Source organism: Hevea brasiliensis, chromosome 14 (assembly GCF_030052815.1).
Source record: "Hevea brasiliensis isolate MT/VB/25A 57/8 chromosome 14, ASM3005281v1, whole genome shotgun sequence".
In the NCBI taxonomy this organism is placed as follows: Eukaryota; Viridiplantae; Streptophyta; class Magnoliopsida; order Malpighiales; family Euphorbiaceae; genus Hevea; species Hevea brasiliensis.
The window spans coordinates 1,194,357-1,221,280 of record NC_079506.1 but is presented as its reverse complement, the minus strand read 5'-3'; the positions used below and the strand labels follow the sequence as shown (position 1 = coordinate 1,221,280).

At 32.5% G+C, this 26,924-nt stretch overlaps 1 non-coding gene and 1 pseudogene across 1 annotated transcript; one reads left to right on the top strand and one right to left on the bottom strand.

Moving 5' to 3' along the window:
• Positions 1 to 644: 644 nt before the first annotated feature.
• LOC131173125 (beta-glucosidase 12-like) lies at positions 645 to 3,901 on the top strand (annotated as a pseudogene).
• A 12,886-nt stretch (positions 3,902 to 16,787) lies between these two features.
• LOC131173634 (small nucleolar RNA R71) lies at positions 16,788 to 16,895 on the bottom strand. Its single transcript, XR_009143948.1, has one exon. It is a non-coding gene; the product is annotated as a small nucleolar RNA R71 (small nucleolar RNA).
• Positions 16,896 to 26,924: the final 10,029 nt, after the last annotated feature.

Below are 26,924 nucleotides of genomic sequence, written 5' to 3'. Positions count from 1 at the left end.
ATAATAACAAACCACTGACTAATTATTTTAATTTTTTTATTTTTAAAATAATTATTTTTTATAGATTTAATAAGTAAATTTACATGTCTTTCTTTAATTGGATTGCTATTCCATACCGAAAATCCTATCTGAATCATGGTTCCATGGTATAATTACTAGTGAATATGAACAATCCCAAGCCACACCAAACCACACCCCCCACACCCCCCCCCCCCCCCCCTCCCCCCTTTCCCCCTCCCTTCTTTTTTTCTTTCTCATTTTATGTTTTCATTATTTGGAGCTCTTTGAAATCATAAAATTTCCATTTGACCTATTAAAAATGTAAATTTTTCAGTATCACCATTTTTTCTAGTCCTAGTCGGAACTAACTGTACTTAAAAAAATAAAAAATAAAAAAAAAAAAAAAAAAAAAAACACAAACTTAGGATTAGTTCCCTAAATTTAAGAACGTTGCCGTCATGAAAGATTTGTTTTTCCCTTTTTTAAAAGAAAAAGTGGGCCTACATCCATCGAATCTTGCTTTGGCTTTAATACCTTTAGATGACGACGGGACCCTAAAAGGGCAAGTGCACAATCATGCATGTGGATCACGTTACCATGAACTCTATATAAAGGGGGCATTGTCATGACAAGTGAAAACCACACAAGCACTTGAAAATCGTTACAACATCAATATGTCTTTGGCTATCAAACACTCTCTTCTGTTGGGGATGCTCGTCTTCCTCATAGGCTTGTTGGCTCTTTCTCAGCCAGCAACCGCTGATTGTAACAATGGAGTCCCGGATAACTTTAACCGTAGTTATTTTCCGGATGACTTCATTTTTGGGACAGCCACTTCTGCTTACCAGGTATAAACTTTCATTTTTGGGCTTCTAGTTTTCTAGCCGTATGTGCTCTCCCAACATCTATTGGTTTCCAAGTTTGCGTTACTTACTCAAGTTTGCTTAAAAAAATCATAATAAGATTCACTCTCACGTTAGAATGAAAGTTCTTCATGTTAAGGATGAAGATAAACAACTAATTAATGAACAACTATGTATATATTCTGAGTATTTGTTCACTAACTGTTTAGGCTTATATGAACAAATAATTGTTTAATTCCTTGTTTATGGTATTCAGGTTGAAGGTGAAGCAAACACAACGGGCAGAGGACCTAGTGTCTGGGACATATTTACCCATGAATCTCCAGGTATCCTTGTATGTACGTGTGTGTCTGTGTCAGCATAATATATGTAAGTGCAAAATGTTTATAATTTCTATGTAATCATGCAGAGAGGATAAAGGATCACAGCAATGGAGACGTTGCAGTTGATTTCTATAATCGCTACAAAGTATAATAGCCAAACATTTTTTTCCAATTTTCCCTGAAAACCCTTGTTCATTGCCAATAATGAAATTAAACAAAATTTGTGAAACTGATGCTGCAGGAAGATATACAAAATGTAAAGGATATGGGTTTCGATGCTTTCCGATTATCCATTTCATGGCCCAGAGTTATACCTAGTGAGTATATTTTTATCAAAGTTTGAACTTACTCAACATGTGTTGGCTTCATATGAATTTTGCTATAAATTACACGTATTTATAATTTCTAAATTCACTCCTATTGATTTTATGAATTTTTAATATTCAGGTGGAAGGAGACGTGAAGGAGTGAACAAGGAAGGGATTAAATTTTATAATGATGTTATCAATGAAATTAAAAACAATGGCGATAATTACCTCCTTTCCTCTTAAAGGATTCAATATAGCGAATAGAAATTTTATACCCTTAATATTAAAAAAAAAAAAAGCTATCAAAAATAGTAATATATATTGAAGAGCAATGTACCCATTGAATTTTTTTTTTTAATTTTAAAAGCATAAACACCAAACATTTATTGAAAATTTTGAAAACTACAATTAATTAACTATCTTAATTACATTGTCTCCTAATTCCTACTTTTTTTTTTTTTTATCAAGGGAAAAGACTTTCATCTTCTAGCTCCTTCCTGAATTATAAAATTACATCAAACTTCTAATTTATTTTGTTGCAAAAAAATTCAGGCCTAAAACCTTTTGTTACTATTTTTCATTAGGACACTCCTCAAGGCCTAGAGGACAAATATGGTGGCTTTTTAAGCAGTAATATCGTGTAAGTATACTACTTCAAAACATATTTTCAAAATATTAAAATTCAAAATATTACATCAATTTCTTTGAATAATAATATTCTCATCTAATTGCATGGCATATAGGAATGATTTTCGTGATTATGCAGATCTTCTCTTTGATGAATTTGGTGATCACGTGAAGCATTGGATGACTTTCAATGAACCATGGGCTCTCAGCAGATTTGCATATGATGATGGAGTTTTTGCCCCTGGTCGATGCTCATCTTGGGTGAATCGTCAATGTCGTGCTGGAAACTCAGCCACTGAACCTTACATAGTTGCCCATCATTTACTCCTTTCTCATGTTGCAGCTGTATGAGTCTATAGGGAAAAGTACCAGGTTCGTAAAACAAACACACATATGTGTTTATTCTCAAGTAGATAAGTATCTAGATTTAACATTCTTATTATATTGATCATGTAGACAGCTCAAGATGGCATGATCGGAATAACACTCTTTACATTCTGGTTTGAACCTCTCTCCAATGAATCAATTGATATAGAAGCATCTAGAACAGCCCTTGATTTCATGTTTGGATTGTGAGTCTTTCTTCCAAATTACTATAATAATTAACCTTTGCATTGTACAAAATTTTTTAATCAATATACATTTTTTTTTCATATTTTTTAGGTGGATGGATCCTTTAACTTACGGTCAATATCCGAGAAGGGTGAAGGATTTAGTTGGAGATAGATTGCCCCAATTTACTGATGAAGAAACTCAATTGCTTAGAAAATCGTATGATTTTCTTGGATTACAATATTATACTTCCTATTATGCAAAACCAAATGCTCCATTTGATCCAAATCATGTTAGATACAAGACTGATAGCCGCATTATTGAAACTGGTAAGTTAATATGGAAACATAATACATTGAAGGTTATATATATAATCCAAATAAACTTCTATATTTATATATATTTGTTCATAAGTTTTTCTTTTTTAAAAGAGTTTAACTGATAATTTATATATATATATATATATTTTTTTTTTTTTCTTCACAGCTTTTGATTATGATGGCAACCCAATTGGTCCACATGTAAGTGTATAACAAAATGAATTTATGAAATATAGCAAAGAGAAAATTATACATTTATGGATGGCATTGCTAACATAAAAATAAAAAATTTACAGGCTTACTCACCTTGGTTTTATATTTTTCCGAAAGGCATCCGACATCTTCTAAACTACACCAAAGATACATATGATAATCCAGTAATTTTCATTACTGAGAATGGTAAGTATTTGATGACTTTCTCATGTAGCAATGCTATCTAGTTGACAGTTATATTGTATTCTCACTTATTTTTCTACGCGCTAATTTAGGGGTTGATAGATACAATAACGAATCCTTAACTCCTGAGCAATTTAAGGAGGATAAATTCAGGATAGACTATTATCGGGAGCATATGTGGCATGCATTGGGATCCCTCAAGTGAGTCTAAACTCCAATTTACTAATATAGAAGTTTATAATCCTTAATTAATTTTCCTAACGAAGGTTGGTTTTGGTAGGGAATACAATGTTAATCTCAAAGGTTACTTTGCATGGTCATATTTGGACAACTTCGAATGGAATATTGGTTATACTTCAAGATTTGGTTTATACTATGTAGACTACAACGATAACCTGACAAGATCCCAGAAGGATTCAGCTAAATGGTTCACGGATTTCCTGAAGCCAAACAAGACCACCAAGACTACTTCAAAGGGTTCAAGGAGGGTTGGCAAATACTACATAATGTAGTCTGTGTTGTGCCTTGTAGAGGTGCCATAATTATGTGTGACTTCTATGTGTCTTGCAATTAAATAATATCATTGGGCTACTTCCAAGCTCCAATCCAAGCTCCAATGACAGCTTGTGCTGTAATAGATTTGTGTGACTTTTTGTGTGTCTTGCAATTAAATAATATGATCATTGGGCTAGCTACTGCTTAGCTCCAATGACATGGCTTGTGATTTTTGGTGAAGTTGTATCTCCTATAGGAGTTCCAAACTTATGTTGTATTGCTGTTCCTTCTTTGAAATGTTATATGGTTTTAAGTTGTGTTTTAAATTAATATTGTCACCCTTTGAAATTAATTTTTTGATAACCCGGTCGAAACTAAATTTTATCAAATTTTAAAAATAAATACGACTAAATTAAAGTATATTATTAACCATAACAAAAGGTACAAAATTACATTACTAGCAGTTATAAAGTAGATTAAAAGAAAATATTAAACAAATTATTGAAAGAGATGCATTGAAACCAGGTCAAAAGAAAAGAAAAGAACAGAAACGAAAAATAGACTATCTCCAGATTGAGGAAGTGCAACGGTTATTATCATTTGATTTTAATGATAAGAGTTCAATGTAATATTCTGATTTTTTATTTTAATTTTGAAAATATTAATAATGTAGATGAGTTAAAGTTTGAAATAAAATTGTATTAATTGAAATATAATTTCAAAGTATGAGATATATGATTGGAAAGTTATATGAGTCTAGTTTTAGACTTAACAAATGAAACTTAATTTGAAGCTAGGCATTATAAAATTTTAAGCAATGGTCAAGCTCCCTTGTAGTTTGTAGGTAGACGGGTGTAACGGGGTTGGATCTATTAATCATGGGTTCAGCTCAAGCTGATTTTTAACTCTTGTAACGGCCTCACCGTAGGTAGTCCATACATTTTACTGTTCCGACAACTAATGTCTGTTCGAACAGTTAAAATGTCTGGAACTACACCTAAACTATAGTGAGGAGGCATAAATTGAAGGAATAAATGTTAAGAAAATATTGAAAAAAATTTAGAGGAAATAAAGAAAAATTTAGAGAATTTATAAATTGATACAAAAATAATAAAAATAACCCAATATGCACTATTAAGGGCATTTTGGTCATTTCACCCCCAAAGGTGAATTTTGACCTAAATGTCAAAATAAAAAAAAATTAAAATTAGAGAATAAAATAATTAACATTAATTAAAATTTATGAAATAAATTAGGAAAATGAGAAGAGAAAAGAAAAGAAAAGAAAAGAAAAGAAAACAAAGGAAAAGAAAAGAAAAGAAAAGAAAAGAAAAGGCTTAGGAAAATTCAAAAAAAAAATGTATATAAATAGGCACTAGAGGACAAACTCCCACCCACTTCCATCTTCTTCCTCCATTTCTTCTCTTTCTCTTTCCCTCATTTCCTCCATTGTTGTCAAGCTTCCAAGCTTGATTTTCCAAGCTTCTACCCATCAAAACCTTTAGCACCCTTCACAAAAAATACTCCCCACTCCATAAGGAAGCCATAGATACCCATAAGAAGCAAGAAAGTTGAGGTTTGGGAAGCTCAAGTAAGGTTAGTGCACTAATCCCTCTTCTTCTCTTTATTAAACATGAAAAGCATGTTTAGCTAAGCATAAATACCATTAAAACAAAAAGAAAATCTAGAGGAAAGAACCCTTGAATTTTTGGCAGCCATGGAACTTGAAGTTTATTGCTTTTAAGTGATAAAAAAATGGTTCCATGAGAATGTGTAATTAGTTGAAATATTTGGGTGTTTGATTGTGTAGTGTTTGTGTAAATTTGAAACTTTGAAAACTAGGGTTTGTGTAAATGTTGAGGACTTTGTGTAAAATGTTGAAATTGACCTATTGGGATGAGATTGTTGCTTATAGAAGTGTATTGCATGCAAATTGAAGTAAGGAAGTTGGAGGAGATTGAGTTTTGGAAGTGTTAATTTTCTGCAGGTTGTGTTTGTTGAGGGCAGTGTATATTTTAGGCCATAAATAAGATTGTGTGACCCCAATTGGTATGAGGCCAATTGGAGGTGAAACTAGACCCAAAATAGCCCATTTTCCATGAAGAAACCATGCCCAAATTCTGTCCAAAACTTGAGCTAAATACTGCCCAAATTCGGATTTCCCTGCACCCAACCCAGAAAATGACCAAATGAACAGTACGTATTCATTTGGTCATAACTCTCTCTATACTGGTCCAAATGATCTAAAATTTTACCCATGGAAAGTTTAGACATAGGGCTACACTTTTCATGAGGACCACTTAACCCAGTTTTTCCTTTAACAAATTCAAATTGTTAGCACAAGTTGGGTCACTGAAACTGCCAACCCAGAAAATGACCAAATGAACAGTACGTGTTCATTTGGTCATAACTCTCTCTATACTGGTCCAATTGACCTAAAATTTCACCCATAGAAAGTTTAGACATAGGACTACACTTTTCATGAGACCACTTAACCCAGTTTTGCCTTTAACCAATTCAAATTGTAAGCACGAGTTGGGTCACTGAAACTGCCAACCCAGAAAATGACTAAATGAACAGTACGTGTTCATTTGGTCATAACTCTCTCTATACTGGTCCAAATGACCTAAAATTTTACCCATGGAAAGTTTAGACATAGGGCTACACTTTTCATGAAGACCACTTAACCCAGTTTGGCCTTTAACCAATTCAAATTGTTAGCACAAATTGAGTCACTGAAACTGCCAACCCAGAAAATGTCCCAAAATACTATTCCTTTGGTATTTTGATCATAACTTGAGTTCTATAACCCCAAACTCAGTGATTCAAAAACTAAAATTCAAGTTTAAACATAGAGGAGCAATTGTTATGAAGGAATTGTGACTAAATAGACATCCCAACCTAGTCAAATTCCTAGATAAAGATAACACATCAACATGAACCTAAAGAAAGGTTCATGGGAAAAAATGCTATATATGATAATTAAAATACTCATAAGGAGAATTAAATATTAAAAATGATATGAATATGTAAATTAGGACTAATGTCCTATTTATATGAAATTAATGGTATCAATGAACAGTACTAGAAAATAGTAATAGTGAACAGTGCTAAATTAATTAAAAATGTTTAATTGCCCACAGTATACCTAGACTTATTTATTTAGTTTGGATAAATTGGTATACCAATTGGGGACTACAGATAGCAGTACTGCATATCGAGAAAATCATGAACTGACAATATATGTTTGGTATGATTGTTCTACAGGCTATATGCCTACTTTATTTCTGGCTTTACAAGCCTGATAGTGGATCTCGTGCCCGACAGCTGGCCTCGTGCCTGACAGACGTATTCTGGATAGACATATGGCTGTCTAACCAGTATACACCAGTGCATCCAGCTTTTATAATTTGTTATAGGTTTCTTGGGCATTGATAAAAAAAAAATTAATTAAGATTTAATATACAATAAGTAATCATAAAAGATCCCGATAATGTTAATTGTTTCTAAAGAGCAATAAAAATGTAAAAGACCAAGAAATTATGAGTTGCATATATTATTTCAAATTATTAAATTATTGTTATTATAAATTATGCACCACTAAGCGTTATGCTTAGCGCGTTGGTTTTCCATCGCGTAGGTACTGGAGATCAGTCCCAACAGCCGCAGCAGCCGCAACAGCAGCACCAGTAGTGCACTGACAGAGCTCTGATCAGATCTGCCATTGTCCAGAGTCACCTCACTGGTCTTTTGTATTTTGGTAGGGCCCATGTATAGACTAGTATTTTGGTTCATTATGTTTAGTCATGATGTAATTACTAGTTTATGATGTATTTCATTTTGGACTTGAAAGGAAAACTTATAATTTATTATCTATGAATTTCCATATGAATGCAATAGATGACACTTCATTTTGAGATCTCATAAATAATTGTGAATGATATGATACATGAAAATATGATATGAAAATATGTGAGATGACTATGAATATGTTAACAGGTGATAGTGGAACCCGACAGATGCTAATAAAACAGGGGAGGCTCTGTCTGAGTCTTCACAGAAATTAAAAAAAAAAAAATTTCTACACATTGAAAACATGTTTTAAATGACATTAAAAGTTTACAATAGATATGATAAAACAAGATAGGGTCTCCGGCACCGAATATGGCACTGCTTGCTCGGCTATACACTAGATGGGTAAGGGGCGTCACAACTCTTACTTTTATCTTAATAAAATTTTGCTTATAAAAAAAAAAAAGGCAATGGTGAAGCTGGCAAAACATAATTTATGCAAATGAATCGATTTTAAAATTTTGTGTAGATTCTTATAAAATGAAATTTCAATTTAATTTTTATGGGAAATTGCCATATGAAAAGAAAAAGAAAAAGAAGAAGAAAAGAAACTATCACCTGATTTTGGGGTTGAAATGTAATTGTCATTATCATTTGATTTTAGTGACTCATCTGCTTATAAAAAAAGAAAATTAGAGATGATATGTAAAGATTATCCGTTATCCTCTCTCTTGGATTCCTCCTCTTTAAGAATGGCTTAATGCATCTTTTAGATGATATGCAACGCCACCTTGTACTATAATCAAATTATCTTTCTATTAAAAATTGATGATAAAACATATATTTTTTTTTATTTTAATTTTGATTAATTTTTATCAATGTGACATTTTTCAGTATTTCAGTCAGGATAACTACTAGAAAGTTGAAATTTCTGAAAGGATTGATCTATCAGGTGCAGAAGTAGAGAAAGAAAAGTACTGGATTGGAGGATCTTGTTGGTATAGGCCCCATTCCATGAGAATTCTAGTGGGACTTCCTGTTGAGCTCACTGCTAGCCAATTCTCCTCTCGCAATGAAAGATCTGTGTTCCTCGAAGAGTCTATATCTAATCTCATACGACTTTTGCTTTTTCCTAGTCAATGATATGTTATAACAAGTACACAAATTTCAACTTTATATACACAATCGCACTATCACAATAAAGGGAAGAGAAGAGATACAAGATTTATATGATTCAACTGTAAAATTTATGTTCACAAGCAAAACATAAATAAAAGGACTAAGAGTTGTGTGGGCCTTTTTGTGTCCTTTTAATTTCAATAAGATTATTTTGCTTATAATAAAAAAATAATGAATGTAAGACACTCAAAGTTCTCAAATCCCAACCATAGTGTATTTTCCAAATTTTTCATAATACTGCCATAATCGGCAGCTATCAGCCCTTATCCTTTGATAGACCTTAAAAAATATTATAATCGAGTCCCAATACAAAACTTTCAAGCCAGGTCATAAATTAATTACCTTAGCTTGAAATTACCTTCGTCATAAAAAAAAAAATAAAAAAAAAAATTCAAGCCACCAACTACACTACACTCTTAGTCCGTTTCTCCGCCTAAATCTAATTTAGGACATTGTCAATTGCAGAAGAATTTTCCTGGAATTGGGAATTCTGAAGCTCTCAATTTGGTGGTAATTTACTATATATTTTTCCTTCTTCTAATCGCAGTCTTACCATTTGATCATTTTTTTTTTTTTTTTTTGCTAAATCAATTTAGTTATGCTTGGGAGAGTTCCCCTTGGCTTTGTTTCCAATGGCTCTGTGGTGTTCTTTAGTTTTCTACTGTTGCTGCCACAGTGCTACCCTTCACTTCATTCTGCATTAAGAATTTCACTTTTGGTACTCCTGTTGAATTCCGTCTGCCATTTTCTTGGTGTTGCTGCACAAGCTTGGCAAAATGATTTATTGCTTGCTTATTTGGTTTATCTTCTGGCATTTTTTTCGTCTTGCTTTGGAGTTCCAGGCTTTGGGTTTTCTCCTGTTGGTTTTTCGTTTTGCTTCTGTTCTCTCTTGATGAATACAATTCAATTTCATTATTTAAAAGAGAGGTGGGGAAGGCTCCTGATTTTGTTGCAGCAATCTGCAATTGATGGATTCTTTCTTTATTGGGAATCTACAGCAAAGTTATATGATCAATAATGAATAGATTTATTTTGATGTGAGAACTGGGATTCAGTGGTACAGATGTACGCTCCCTTTTTTTTCCCCCAGAAGATTAAGATTGATGGTCCATGTGGATGTTGACATAAAAAAAAAAAAAAATGTTTTTGAACTTATGATTTATCATTTAATTTTAGATGCCGTAATGTCAGTGATCAAAGTACCCTTCCTAGTAAGTGGTAAAGTTTTTGCTAATTTAATCCGAATCTGCTTGATTTAAAGTGATCCACAGTTTGTTTTAATTCACACAAAACTTTAAATGATTTGAACTTGAGTGATCTGTAAAATTAAAGATTTAATAGAAAATCAATTTGACAATTTTATTTATTCACATTCGATCTTTCCTCATCACCACCAAATATCATTGCCATTTGATGTCCCATGAATATCAAAAATGAAATTTTAAAGGCATCGGTGGTAGTAATAAGGCAAGATTTTCATGGATGATCACAGACAAATAAAAAAAAAAAAGTTAAAAATTCAGTTGACAAAATTAAACAAAATTACAACTCCTGACAATTTGAATAAAATTAAAAATCTTTAAAATATTTGACATTTTTTAAATATTATAATACACACAAGAATTTAAGACTCACACAATCGCATATATAAAATATAAATAAAAGAAGAAAAGTAATTCTACTGCAAAGCCAACGTTAATGGATAAGACACTAGAGAAAATTCCTTTATAATGAAAAAGAACATGTTACAATTACTTGACAATTTCTAAACTTTAATCCCAATAAATTTATCAAAATTTTCATACTTTATCGAAATAAACAAAATTTACAATATTTACGCTAGTTTGTATCGCAAAGGCATTCAACTTGCAAACTAATCTAAATTTAATATGAAATTATTTCCATATATCGACTTAATAGATGTATAGCTCAAATAAAGGCAAATCAAAATGACTTGTAGACTGACTTGTTTATCACCTTTACTATTGGACAAATATTATACTTACAATGACATGTCAATTTTTTTTTTTTTTCCTTTTCAAAAGTAAAAACGTAATAATAAAAAAGAAATATGCCCATTAAAAAGAGTTCATTGGAATATATAATAATGAAAAGCTCCTCCTTGGGATGTTCTCTGTGGTTGGGATCAAATCAAACCATGGTACTGATTTGCTTGATCGAGTTCCTATAAGTCCTGGTAACATACTTTCATTGCCTTGCAGAATTTAGATTAGAACTTTTTAATTTATTTCTACTTAAATTAGGATCTAGAACTTGATAAATATCCATTATATTTTTATTATGCACAAGTTTTTCATATTTATTCAATAGAGTTTTCTTTTTTATAAAGTTACATTTACTTTATTTTATTCTTAAATTTTGGAATTGAATCTTGTGTTATTTGAAGATCTTGAATTACATTTTTTTTTCAAGAGTTTGATTATGTATCGATACTTTTTCGTGCTATACGCTTCGTAAAAAAAAAAAGTCATGAGTATCGAACTCAATTGGAAGCTTAAAGGAATGAGGCATAAATTTTTTTATGTAATTATACATGGTTAAGCTGCCAGAATAGAGTGTGTAGATGGACCCATTTTCAAATTTTGCATAGATGTCTATAATGGAAGATAGCTACACGTCAAAAGAAAAGAATAATAGAAAATGAAAAGAAACTATCACTTAATTTAGGAACTGAAACATTACGATCGTTATCATTTGATTTTTTTTTATAAATAAATATTTTTCATTCAATCTGAAATTCAAAAAATAAAAATAACTTATTCATTATCATTTGATTTTCGTGATAACGGTCAAAATTTAGGGATGATACGTAAAAATTACCCCTTTTCCTCACTCTTGGATTCTCCTCCTTTAGAATAGCTTAAATGGAACACTGATAGATACATTTTTGCAACAACGACAGATCTATTTTGGGTAAATTGGGGAAGGTAAACATGAACGAGAAGAAGTGATAGCTAGATTGTGACTCAGAAAATATTTTTGAGATCATTTTTTCATAATTGGAATCAGTGGTCAGGACAAGACTCGATAACCAACAACTAATTAAACAACTAATATTGTTTCTATTTTTCATCATGTAATCTTCTCTTTTGTGAATAAAGTACAGTTTCATTATTAAAAGGGGGAGGCTCTTTATTTTGTGGATTTTTTCTTTATTGGGAATCTAGAGAAAAGTTTGTATGATGAATGATGAATAGAGTTAATTTGAGGTGAGAGTTGGGATTCAGTAGTGTAGGTGGATGCTCTCTTTTTTTCCCACCCAAAAAATGGAAGCTCCAAGCGGATGTGTAACATCATGATTTATCATTTAATTTTACACGCCCTAATATTTGCGATCACAATAATTTAATAATATTTAAATTTTTATAATTATATTATAAAATTTTAATAATAATAAAATTTTAATTAGTTATAATTTTATTTCAAATTTAATAAATAAATAAGTTGATTAATATATTATTTTTTTTATTAATCTTTAAATTATTTGACATATATCAATAAATGATAAATAAATAGAAAGAAAATACATATACCACTTGGAGATTTTTGAAATATCATTATTAAAATTCTTATGTTTTAAATATAGGAAATATTTTTAAAAATAAATATTTAAATTTTTTAAATAATTTTTAGTGAATATATATATAATTTTTAAATAAAATTATTATTTAATATGATAAGCTAATTTTTATAGATAAATTTGAAAATAAAGATAAAAAAATGTGCCACATGTCAATTTTGTAAATATGTTTATTAGTCTATGTGGTATACTCTCATAAAACCTTTTTTAATGCTTAACTTTAATATATATATATATATATATATATATATATATATATATATATATATATATATATATATATATATATATAAATGACTCAAACTCAAATGGTTTGTAATTTTATCTAATTTTTTTTCAACTAGTTTTTCAATTTCATTTTTTAACTGATCAAAAAGCACTTTCAACCCATTACTACTACTACTACCAATATCTCATATCTCAAAATTGTTAGCCATTTAATTAAATTGGGGTGGTTTTATAAATTTATTCTCTCTTCTCGCCACTATCAAGTATTGCCATTTGATTTCATATGGATGTCAAAATGAAATTTTAAAAGTGTTGGTGATAGTGATAAGGTAGGATTTTCATGTACCATCATAGACAAATCCAAAAATAGCGTTGAAAATTTGGTAGACAAAAATTAAATATAATTACAACTTTTAACAATATTTTGATGAAATTATTAAAATTAAAAAATCACCAAAATATTTGACTTTTTAATCTGTTATAATAGGCGCATGATCTAAACTACACACCCAATTGCACATACAATATAAATAAAAGAAGAAAATGAAGACAGAAGATTTTACGCAATTACCATGTATATATTCACAGACAAAATGCGAGAGAATTTTCACTATGATTAAATGAAAAAAATTACAATCGCTCGTAACTCTTCAAAATCTAATCTCAATAGATTTACTTAAACTCATACATTATGCTGAAATAAGCAAATTTACAATATTGCTATTGATCCATACTGCATAGCCATTTGGATTGGGGCTTGAACCTATTACGACATTCCCTCCAGTAACACCACATACTCCACAAAATATTCCATTTAAATTGTTTCAGATTAAGTCATAATTTAAATCAACAAAAAATATATATTTAAATTTCAAGCCATATCATTACATTATCATTAGCCCTAATATATTCTATTGGAGGACTATTATTTTACTTACAACGACATGTCAAATTTTATTTAAAGGAACAACAACGTAACTTAAAAAAAGAAAAGAGAGAGAGAGAGAGAGAGAGAGAGAGAGAGAGAGAGAGAGAGAGAGAGAGAGAGAGAGAATATGCCCATAAAAAGAAAAGGTGCATTGGAATAACAATACAATCCTACAGCATAAGCTCCTCCGATCAGCATCAAACAAAAAGCTGTGTCCTTGGAAAGTATCAAACAAATTAAATTCATCATATTAAGCGTATCCATATAAAGAAAAGAGGAGCTTGGGATCTGGTCAAAAGAATGAAAAAAAAATTTAAAAAAATGTTTAAAAAGGAAAAGTAAAGTGTGTGTACTGATGCATGTATTTTATGTTATCATTTATGTATAATTTTTTCACATAATTTACCCTTGTTCATAGCTATTATATAGATATTAGCATATATTTAGTCAATTTTGCCTTTTTACACTTCTTGGTTTAATTTTTAGAATTTATTTATTTTGTAGGTTAAATTTAGATAATTTTGGTGTATTTTGATCAGAGCAGCAGCCATTGAAAGAAATTATAGTTGAATTGCAAAATTTTGAAGTTGAGTTAAAGAAACCGAAAGTTGCACAATTTGTGACACAGCTTGTGTCACAGGTTGTGTCGTTGTCAGATATGAAGTTTTTCTCGGGCAGAAGGTTTCACAACCTGCAACACAAGGCGCGACACAACTAATTTAGCTTTTGTCGTTTTAATAAAAATGGCTGACGTGGCACTTTCGTCTCTCTGATTTAATACATCACTTTCTCTAGAATCTTCTGCCTTTTTACCCATTCTAGGGCAGACTGATGCATACATTTTGCATAATCATTTAGGTTTAATTTCATAACCATTTTTATTTGATTATTAGTCATCTTTAGCTAATTTTATTAGTTAATTAGTTAGTTTTTCATAATTGTCGATTTTGGATTAATTTGTAATTTTTACTTTGTTTTGTAGGAAAAATGGTGTTTTTGAAGGACTAAAGAGAATTTTGCCATTGAGGAGTGTCTTCTACAGCAAAAAGATGTCAAAAACAAGTTTTCAAACTGAAATATGCATTGACCAAACTGTGCATAACTTGCCGCATAAGCTATGCAGATCTGCATAAGGAGAAAGATCACTGTTCCAGAACCAGCCGAAATGTGCATAAGGAGACTGCATAGCTTATGCACATTCTCGCCTCCCTTATGCACATTCACGAAATTGTGCATAACCTATGCACCAAGTCATGCAGCTTCGCATAAGTGACCCAGAACCAGCCAAAAACTGCATAAGGGACTGCATAACTTATGCAGTCCACTTATGATCCATGAAGAGTTCATTAATGAGTCGGGAGATTCCCTCAAATAATTCCTCCTAGAACATACCATTTTAGGGCTCCATATCAGAAAAATGCTATAAATAGTCCCATTTTCTCATTTTAGAAAGGAGGCAAGGAGAAAAGAAGAAGAGGAGAAGAGAGGCAGAATTTGAGGAGTCATTTTCACCTTCCACACCATTTTTAACCAAGATTTGCAGATTTCTTCCTTCCTTTACATTTTTCTACATTTCTAGTGTTTAATTTCTTACTTCTTAGCTTAGATTAAAGCTTTATTTCCATTTAAACTCATCATATCTTGTAAGCATTATGGATAGTGAGTAGTTTACTTTTGATTCTTGAGTAAGGGATGTAATATTTTATTTATTATAGTGGATATGAAATGGGTTAGACCCAATTTAATGAATATAAGAGGTTTAAACCATTACTTGTGTGCTTATTCACATGCTTAAAGAAGAGCCACATTAAGTTATATTCTTAATCCTTGGTTGAAGCAGAAAGGAGAAAACCAAGTGATAGTTAATCAAGAAATTGGACTTAATTAACTTAGATCTAGAAATAGACTAAGGGTTAAGAGGGTTTTAATAGATTGATTAAAGAACCTAATGGGTCTTGGTTAATTTTAACTCCACGAAAGTAGGATTAAGTTAATTAAGGCACTCTTTGTCTCACTCGAAAGAGTTTTCAAAGGATTTTAGAATTAATCTCCTTTAAACCCATAAATTTCATGGATTGGGCTAGCTAGGGAAAATCCCAAAATAGCTTGAATATGAAATCCCGAACTCCGGAATCGCCTTTTTACCATTGTTAATTTCTAATCGAATTTAATCATTTGCCATTTTAAATATTGCCATATTTGAACTTGCTTATTTCAATTTGATGCAATTTTAGTTTAATTAATACATTGTTGAATAGAATATTAAATTTGCACATTTAGATTTTGTACTCCATTACCCATTAATTCATTATTTTAATTTCATGAATACTTCAATTTAGTCAACTTTTATATCGAAAATTCAATCATTAACACAACTCCTCGTGGGATCGATATCTTTTCTATATTACTTGTACGACCCGTGCACTTGCGGTTGGGACGCATCAAGTTTTTGGCGCCGTTGCCGGGGAGTTGTTTGTTTAAGATTGAATTCTTGATCATTTTAGTTGTTTTTAGTTTTATTTTTGTTATCTTTTCATTTTTATGTTTGTTTGTTCTTTTTCAGGTACTTTTAATCTTTTATGAGAAGAGCTAGAAGCTCAAGTGATACATCCTTATTGTTCAATCCTGAAATAGAGAAATTTTGTAAGGCCAACAAGAAAGAAACCAGAAAAAGGAAGGAAGCTTTGAGAGAAACCGAAATTGAAGCAGATATGGCTGATGAAAGAATTAGAATTGGTGTTGGTAATGCTGGAAATGGTCAAAACAATGAAAATGAAGCCCAAGGAGAAGAAGTTGTTAATGCAAACGTGCCTAGGGGAAGTATGATGGATCATGCTTTTCCACGTTTTGATGATTTGAGAGAGAGCATAGCAAGACCAAGGATTGATGCAAATAGTTACAAGATGGATTTTGGAGTTCTTCAAATGATTCAGAATTCTCAATTTGGAGGACATCCTTCTGAAAATCCACACACACATCTGAAGAAGTTTGCTATGATTTGTGACATGCAAAAACAACTGGAGTATCGATGATGCAGAAGGCTAAAATTGTTTCCATTCTCTTTGAAAGATAGAGCATTGGATTGGCTTGATTCTTTACCTCACAACTCAATTACAAATTGGGAGCAGCTCACTGATGTATTTCTTGCCCAATACTTTCCACCTGGAAAAACTCAAGAGTTGAGGAATCAAATGATTGCTTTTAGACCAAGAGAAGATGAGACTCTTTATGAGTCATGGATGAGATGGAAGGAGTTGGAGAGACAATGTCCACATCATGCCATTCCTAAATGGATGATAAACCAGAATTTTACACAAATGTCACTACGCTATCGAGGAATCATTGATGCTCAAACTGGAGGGGAATTCATCATTAAGCATGAAGATGAAGCTTATGAGTTATTAGAGAAAATAGCAAAGAATCATCTATGGAGTAGTCCAAGAGGGTCAACTCCAACTCAAAAAGGCAAGTTCTGGAATGTATGAGCTTGATCCATTCAACATGATCAATGCCAAATTTGATGCACTCACTAATGTCCTTGCTAAGAAAATGGAGGATTTAAGTATGCTAGTCGGTTCATCATCATGCTCGAAGTTCTCAACAAGTTACTTATGCAGAAGGAACAATGAGTCATGGAGTAGATTATCCTTCATATGCTTGGAGGAATCATCCCAATTTTTCATGGGAGAATCAGAAAATCAAGCTTCAACTCGTAACTTTCCATCACAACAACAAGAGCATCAATACCAACAACCTAGGCAACCACCACCTAGTTTTCAAGAAAAGAATGCAAATCGCACCTTTACCAAGACAAAGAAGAACAAAGTTCCACCACAGAGGCTTTATTACAACAAATTCTTGCTAATCAAATTAAGCGTGATGAAGAGTTGAGAGAGATGAAAGCAAGGCTGGAACAAATGCAAACACACAATAGGATCTTTGGAAAATTAGATTGCACAACAAGCATGCTCATCAAGTACCAATTCTATGGGGAAACTTCCTAGTCAAACAGAAAATCCAAGGGAGCAATGTCATGCCATCACACTGAGGAGTGGTAAAATAGTGCATAATGAGAAGAGTGAAAAAGTTGAAAAGAGAGAAAATGAGGACGATTTTGAGGAGATGAAAAACAAAAGAGTGAAAAGGGAGTGCAAGAAAAGGTAAAGAGGAGGTTGGAGAGAAAGAAGAGAAATATATACCTCCAGAGCCTTACAAGCCACGACTTCCCTTTCCACAGAGATTTCAAAAGCCAAGCTTGATAAGCAATTTGGGAAGTTCTTAGAGGTTTTGAAGAAGCTATATATAAATGTGCCTTTTATCGATGCTCTTTCCCAAATGCTTTCTTATGCTAAGTTTTGAAAGAAATTCTCTCAAACAAAAGAAGACTTGAAGATTATGAGATCAGAGCCTTCACTGAGGAATGCAGTGCTATCCTCCAAAGGAAACTTCCTCCAAAGCTCAAGGATCCAGGGAGTTTTTCAATTCCATGCCATATTGGGGAATCATGTTCTATAAAAGCTTTATGTGATTTAGGGGCTAGTGTAAGCCTTATGCCCCTCTCCATCTATGAGAAGCTTAACATGTGAGATCTTAAGCCAACCCACATTTCTCTTGATTGGCATGGATCAATTAAATATCCGAAGGGATCTTGGAAAATATACCATCAAGGTTGGAAAATTTTACATCCCGATTGACTTTGTCATTTTGGACATGGAAGAGGATTCTCATATGCCAATCATTTTGGGAGGCCTTTCACAGCTCTGGTGGTGCTTTGATTGACGTGAAAGGTGAAAAGCTTACTCTTAGAATCGGAGAGGATCAGTTAGTCTTCAATATTGGCAATGATAAGAAGAAGCAACATGAAGATGTAGACTCTTGTTTGAGAATTGATATAGTTGATGAGTTAGTAAAAGAGCACTTTAGAAAGAGCTATCCGAAGGCTTCTCTTGAAAGTTGTCTTAGCCATGAAGGGAGTATCAATGATGAAAATCCAAAAGAGGCTGCATTTGCACAAGATTTGAATAGTAATCCACCTTGTCCTATGGCACCAATCTTTCAAGTTGAGGAAGTGGAGAAAAGTGAAGTAAAGCAACCATCTCTCAAAGAAAAAGATGCACCAAAGGTTGTCAAGAAAGAAATGGTCGGATTTTTAGACAAAGCAACAAGGATCTTCTCATGTGATGGAAAGAAAATGAAGTATAGATTCATTGAAGCACCTATTGGAAACAGAGGCAACAAATTCCAATTTCAGCCACCATGAAACATGAAAAGAGTCTAGCTAAGGACTATAAATTAGCGCTCTTGGGAGGCATCCCAAGTCCTTTTATTTTGCTTTTGTTGATTTACTTTCATTTTCATTAATTTTGTTTTTATCTTAAATTTCCTCAAATTTAATTTTTGACATTATTAAATCTTGTCCCTTGTAGATGTATATCAATGAAGAAAGGCTGGTGAACTATTGGGAGCTGCAATATGGTTATTGCAGAGGAAAAATGCAATCTGCAGAAAGGAAAAGTCTGCATCATATAGATTCTATCCTTGAGCTGCAATCTGGTTTATGCAGAGAGGAAGAAGAAATTCTGCAGCAAAGAGGGTGTTTGCAGCAGATGGCTTGTGTTTTTGGTGAGGTTGGGTGTGAGACTTTTAAGTATGTGTGATTTTAATCTTAATATGGTGGTAAGTGAGTCATTTTTGCAGTTTTGAGCTTCTTTGGGTTGTAGGATTCAAGGTAAAAATGCTGCATTTTCTTGGCAAAACTTGGAGACTTCATTTCATCATTTGTGGTTAGATGCAACTTCATGCAAATTTTATGGAGTTTTATGTGCTAAATGTTGATTTGCAGAATTTGTCTTAAAATGGCATAGTTCTCAAAGGTCTTTTATGTAGGATCCATTTTTACATGCTTGTGTGATGCCTTTTTGATATACTTTGTATATATTGATGTGTTTTTGGTGAAACTTCTCATGGTTTATGCTTCATGGAATTATATTTCTTCATTTTAGGGTATTTTTCACACTTGCAAATCATGTTTCTTTGCAATCTTAATTTTGTTGAATTGTGCATAAGCAACTGCATAGCTTATGCAATCCTGCATAACCACAATTCTTGCCATTTTTCACCTTTATTGCAAGTGCATAAGGAGAGTGCATAGCTTATGCAACTCTGCATAACCTCATTTTGTCAAATTTCATATCTGTCAAACCTTGCATAAGGTGAGTGCATGACTTATGCACATTTGCATAACTTCAAATCCTTCATTTTCTCTCTCTGCCGAAGTTTGCATAAGGAGAGTGCATGACTTATGCACTTCTGCATAACCAAAAATCCAAAACTCCACTCGCGAAGAATTGCATAAGCAGAGTGCATAACCTATGCACTTCTGCATGACCAGAAACCCAGAAAAATCAAACCTGCCGAAGGGTGCATAAGGAAGGTGCATAAGTTATGCACTTCCGCATGACCAGAAACTCCAAAAAATTCAAACTTGCCGAGGGGTGCATAAGCAGAGTGCATAACCTATGCACTTCTGCATGACCAGCAACACAGAAAAACCAAAGTTGCCGAGACCTGCATAAGCAATGTGCATAGCCTATGCACTTCTGCATAACCAAAGATTCTGAATTTCAAAACCCACCGCAGAGTGCATAAGCAGAGTGCATAGCTTATGCACATCTGCATGACCACCAACCAAAATTCCAAAAATTGCCGAACAGTGCATGAGCAGAGTGCATAACCTATGCACTTCTGCATGACCCGATTTTCTGAACAACCACTTCTGCCGAGAGATGCATAAGGGGAGTGCATAACTTATGCACTCCCGCATGACTTCGCTCCTCAAAATTTCAAGGGTCACCGAAACTTGCATAAGGGGAGTGCATAACTTATGCACTCCCGCATGACTTCGCTCCTCAAAATTTCAAGGGTCACCGAAACTTGCATAAGGAGAGTGCATAACTTATGCACTTCCGCATGACCAAAAAAAAAAAAAAAAAAAAAAAATTTTGCAAATATTTTACATAGCCTATGCAACCCTTATTGCCACTCATGCAGAACCGCACGGCTTATGCACCCTACTTATGCACATGTTATGGAAAAGTTAAAACCAGCTGAGAATTGCATAAGGATAGTGCATAACTTATGCACTTCCGCATGACCAAAAAAAAAAAAAAAAAAAAAAATTTTTTGCAAATATTTTACATAGCCTATGCAACCCTTATTGCCACTCATGCAGAACCGCACGGCTTATGCACCCTACTTATGCACATGTTTTGGACAGCACTTTACTCTGCATAACCATCTGACCTCTTATGCATCACCATTATTCCTTGAATTCTCATCCATCTATACTGTAACTCTTTCCTTTTGCTCTTAAATTTCACAATTCCTGGTAATTTCTCTTTACTTTGAATTTTGATAATGCACTACTTGAGACATTGAGGACAATGTCTAATTTTGAGTTTGGGGGTGCACATTCATTTTGATTTTTGCTTCATTTTTTTTTACATTTTGAGTATAGGAACATCTCATCCCATTTCATTTACATATATTGTAAATATTTTACATATACATCCATACATACATATACATAACACATTTACACACACATTATACATCACTTAGAAATTATACACTTTGCACACAAATAGACTTCTTCCATTTAGTTAATGCATTGCTCATTTTTAGGAATCATGCATCATGCATTAAAATCTTTTGCCAAATCCCTTGAGTATTGAAAAGTTGCCTATGAGAGTGATTTGACTTACCTTTAGTTGGGTTTGTGGATCGAAAGTTTCCTAAGAGGTGCAAAGTTTTGAAGTGTTTATCCCTTGCCTATATCTTCTTAGCCAAAAAGCCACCCAACTAGTCCTTCAGAGATTGGAGTGTTTAGAGGATTTATTGGATATAAGGTAGTCAAATGATGTCTCACCAATCCTAGAACAAATTTTCTAAACCTTTCAAGGCGAAATATCAGCTTATACTTGAAAAGAGAGATGATTAGGCATTCTTTGATTTAAACCTTCTCATTTTAAACCTTTGGCCCTTTTTCCTAATTAAAATTGACCTTTGAAAACCCCTTTGAGCCTTTTTATCCCTAATTTTTCTTGAAATCCTTATTGCTACCTAGCCAATGAACCAAACACTCCAACCCTTTTCATGAGAATAATATTGAATATTAGGTACACTTTCTAAAAAATAAAAAAAAAAAAAAAAAAGAAAAAATATACAAAAAAAAAGGGAGAAGAAGTGCTTGTCATCTTGTAAAAGTGCTAGTATATGTGCTTTTCACTATTGCCATTCAAAATGAAAGAAATCCACCCAAAGTATTAAAAGAAATGAGTTTGGGGTGGCATTTTAGGGACACTCATCAAAAGAATTTGCAAAATACAAGTCTAAAGTATCAAAATGTCCCTCCATTTTTATGTGTTTTGTAAACTATGCTAGCACTTGACAATTCTCATTGTGTACTTCTCTCCTCCATATATACAAAAAATAAGAAAAAGAAGAAAAGAAAAAAATTATAATAAAATAAGAAGTGTACCTTATGTTTAAAAATTGAAAATATTCTCATGCTTTGAATACTTTTACCCATCTTTCTTCTTAGCCTCATTTTAAACCCCATGGCCTCATTACATCCCTAAAAGACCTTTGATCTCTTGATAGTACTTGCTACATTAGTGGAGATAGGAGTAGGGAATTTGCCTATGGGATTGGAAAACTATTCATCTATTCATTCAATTCTATCATTCCATGTTGAGATACTTTGGTTATCAATTGTCCTAGAATTCTTTTTGAGCATGACTATCTCTTTTGATTTGTTGGTTTGGGGATTTTGAATGATAATTGACTTGATGGCTAAGCGGTGAAAGCTTGGATAAGCATTATATTCTTTGCATTTTGAAGGATGGGTATATGGATTCTTTGGTATGGCTGAAGGTGTGTTAAGTTACTTTAATAGGTGATTTTCATAGTTCTTTGGATAAGGCACCCCCAAAAATTTTTTGCATTTCATTTTAAAGTTTGCTTGAGGACAAGCAAAAGCTTGAGTTTGGGGGTATTTGATGCATACATTTTGCATAATCATTTAGGTTTAATTTCATAACCATTTTTATTTGATTATTAGTCATCTTTAGCTAATTTTATTAGTTAATTAGTTAGTTTTTCATAATTGTCGATTTTGGATTAATTTGTAATTTTTACTTTGTTTTGTAGGAAAAATGGTGTTTTTGAAGGACTAAAGAGAATTTTGCCATTGAGGAGTGTCTTCTACAGCAAAAAGATGTCAAAAACAAGTTTTCAAACTGAAATATGCATTGACCAAACTGTGCATAACTTGCCGCATAAGCTATGCAGATCTGCATAAGGAGAAAGATCACTGTTCGAACCAATTAAATGTGCATAAGGAGTGCATAGCTTATGCACATTCTCGCCTCCCTTATGCACATTCACGAAATTGTGCATAACCTATGCACTAAGTCATGCACTGCATAAGTGACCAGAACCAGTTAAAATCGCATAAGGACGCATAACTTATGCACCACTTATGCAGTCCCATGAAGAGTTCATTAATGAGCTGGCAGGAGATTCCCTCAAATAATTCCTCCTAGAACATACCATTTTAGGGCTCCATATCAGAAAAATGCTATAAATAGTCCCATTTTCTCATTTTAGAAAGGAGGCAAGGAGAAAAGAAGAAGAGGAGAAGAGAGGCAGAATTTGAGGAGTCATTTTCACCTTCCACACCATTTTTAACCAAGATTTGCAGATTTCTTCCTTCCTTTACATTTTTCTACATTTCTAGTGTTTAATTTCTTACTTCTTAGCTTAGATTAAAGCTTTATTTCCATTTAAACTCATCATATCTTGTAAGCATTATGGATAGTGAGTAGTTTACTTTTGATTCTGGAGTAAGGGATGTAATATTTTAGTTATTTTTGTGGATTTGAACTGGGTTAGTCCCAATTTAATGAATTTATGAGGTTTAATCCATTTCTTGTGTGCTTATTCACATGCTTAATGAAGGGCCCCATTAAGTTATGTTCTTAATCCTTGGTTGAAGCAGAAAGGAGAAAACCAAGTGATAGTTAATCAAGAAATTGGACTTAATTAACTTAGATCTAGAAATAGACTAAGGGTTAAGAGGGTTTTAATAGATTGATTAAAGAACCTAATGGGTCTTGGTTAATTTTAACTCCACGAAAGTAGGATTAAGTTAATTAAGGCACTCTTTGTCTCACTCGAAAGAGTTTTCAAAGGATTTTAGAATTAATCTCCTTTAAACCCATAAATTTCATGGATTGGGCTAGCTAGGGAAAATCCCAAAATAGCTTGAATATGAAATCCGAACTCCTAATCGCTTTTTACCATTGTTAATTTCTAATCGAATTTAATCATTTGCCATTTTAAATATTGCCATATTTGAACTTGCTTATTTCAATTTGATGCAATTTTAGTTTAATTAATACATTGTTGAATAGAATATTAAATTTGCACATTTAGATTTTGTACTCCATTACCCATTAATTCATTATTTTAATTTCATGAATACTTCAATTTAGTCAACTTTTATATCGAAAATTCAATCATTAACACAACTCCTCGTGGGATCGATATCTTTTCTATATTACTTGTACGACCCGTGCACTTGCGGTTGGGACGCATCACAGACCCCTGAACCATATAAAAACTTCTTTTTCTCTTTCTTTCCAAAGAGGAGAAAAAGAGGGAGATTTTGCAAAAGAGAGAGAGAGGAAGAGGAGCTCGTGAAATCGTTTTGCAACAGCAGGGGACATTTTCTGCAATACTCCAGCAGCAGATTTTTCACCATTTTACTGGGTTTTCTCTGTTCCTTAGCTTAGATTTTCATTATTTCTTCATTTCTATACTTAGGTTTGTCTTGAAATCATGATTTTTGAGTAGATTTTTGAGATTCTAGAGATGGGTTTGTAAATATTGCTTTGTATTGTGGTTTTTGAACTGATTTGGTCATTTAAATGAGATTTGCTACATTTTGATTTATTGCTTGTGAGCTTGTTGCCTTGATGAATGGGCCCTCATTAAGTTAAATTTTAATCCTTGATAGATGGACTAAAAAGTGAATGTTTGGGATAGATAATCTTGCAATAAACTTAGTTTTTTTGGTGTTAGGGATAAGCTAAGAGGATTAAGGGGACTTTCAAAAATCAATTAGAGCTTTAATTGGGTTTTTGTCAGGTTTGAAATACCGTAAAAATAGGGTTTGATTCGATAAATACCAACTTTGAAATGCTTGAAAAATGTTTCAAAGAACTAAGAATTGATTTCCCTTAAAATTGCAATTCTCATGTGTTTGGCTAAATTGGGAATAAACCACATGAAAACAATATTGAAAACCCTATCTCTAAAATCACTTTAATTTTTATTGCTCCCATTTCATAATTAGCAATTTCAATTTAAATTTTGGTAATCTAGTCTAATTAATTTAGTTAATTGTTTGATTTAGTTTAAATTCCTCAAATACCAATTTTAATTTTAAATTTTATTTTTAATATCTTTAAACTTTACCATTCTAATTAGCTTATCCTTTTATTTCTAATTTAAGTACAATTCCCTGTGGGAACGATATTATTTTTAAAACTATACTACTGTGACCCATGCACTTGCGGAAGCTATTTCACAGCTAACACATCATGTACCCTACCAACCTCATGTGCTATTATCAATTTTCTCACAATGTTCTTTCATTTATGGTTTCATGCAATGATGGAGCTCGGTATACGTGGTTTCTTTTATAGGATTAATAAATCAACCTTAATGAATTGTATTAAATTACAAAATTTGAATTATAAGTACCACAATGGATCTAGGATGAAAAGCTCTCACAGCGAAGAGAAAGAAAACTCCATGTAAAGAGGATAAAACTTAATGAAGAGAGATAAGAAATGAAAAATTGGAAAAAAAAATCCACAAAAATTGAGAAAAACAATAAAATTCAGATAAAATTGCATACTTTATTAAAAAAAAATAAAAGGGAATGAGGCCCATCACTGATGAAAATAAGTGGCGACTTTCACAAGATTTTTATTTTTTTTGAATTTTTTTATAGCTAGAAAAGTAGAAAGAAGAGGAGGAAGGAGGGCAGCTAGGGTTCAAAGTTTAATTATGCATGATTTATTTTTTCTTTCTTTTTATACAAAAACATCCTTCTCGAAATGATCCTCTTCATGTCTTCTACTATATATAAATTATCTCTGTGGATCAAATCAAACCATAGAGGATTAGTGGCAGTGATTTTACTCAGGTGCCCAGAAGCTGTATATTAACTCCTGGTCTTATACTTGAAATCCTTACAGAATTTGCTAGTGGATTCCCCCTCCCTTTGGTCTGTTTTTGCATACCGACATATCTATGCAGTAAACTGGGCCCTGCTAGTATTGGAGAGCTTTTGCCTGACCAGATTCTGTAGTCGTTGTTTCATGATTATCTTCTTCGAATAGTGGTCCAAGGCAGCATCTTCCTATTTTGAACAAGACTGATAATAATATTTTGAGTCTCTTTCCTCGAGTGGCAAATTTTTGCTGGTTCTGATCCTTGCCCTTGGCTTTTATCAATGTTTCTGCTCGAATTTGGCAAAGATGTTATGCAATTTTTTTTTATATAAACAGTAATTTTATTGAAATAAAATGCCCAGGAAAAACGTAACATGAGCATAGTCGGCTAAACCCTTGCAAATCGGCCACGTGATCGTTTCACAAAGACAAATTTTGGGACTTCATGTATCGATTATTGTTGTAGTTTTGGTGGTGCTGAATTATTTGCTGTCACCAATGTTATTAGGTCCAGATGATTTAATAGCTTTTGCATTTTTTTCTCCTATTGAGCTCGAAGTTAGGTTATTCGATTTCATAATTATTTCAATTTCACCAAATCAAATTTTGTATGACTCTATGGCATTCTGCTTTGAAAAATTTTTGCCTGCACCTAGCGTATTATATCAAGTTACGCAAATTCTTGCTTAGACTGATCGATGCAATATGGATTCAAGGTATAAACATAATTAATAAATGGATCGTATTATATATATATATATTATATCTTATATCCATAGTGGACTGAATTTAAATAATTTAAATAAAAAAAAATCCATGAGTTAATAAATAAGTTTTAAATATGGATGAGTGCTATTCTGCTTTAAAAAAGTTTTTCCTACACCTAGAGGATGAAATGTGTTTTAAAAAACACTATGTTTGGAGGGGAGGGATTCAGAGGGATGTTTTTGTAGGGAAAAATGCTCATGATTTGTTTCTTTAACAAGTGAGCTCCACAGCCCATTGTC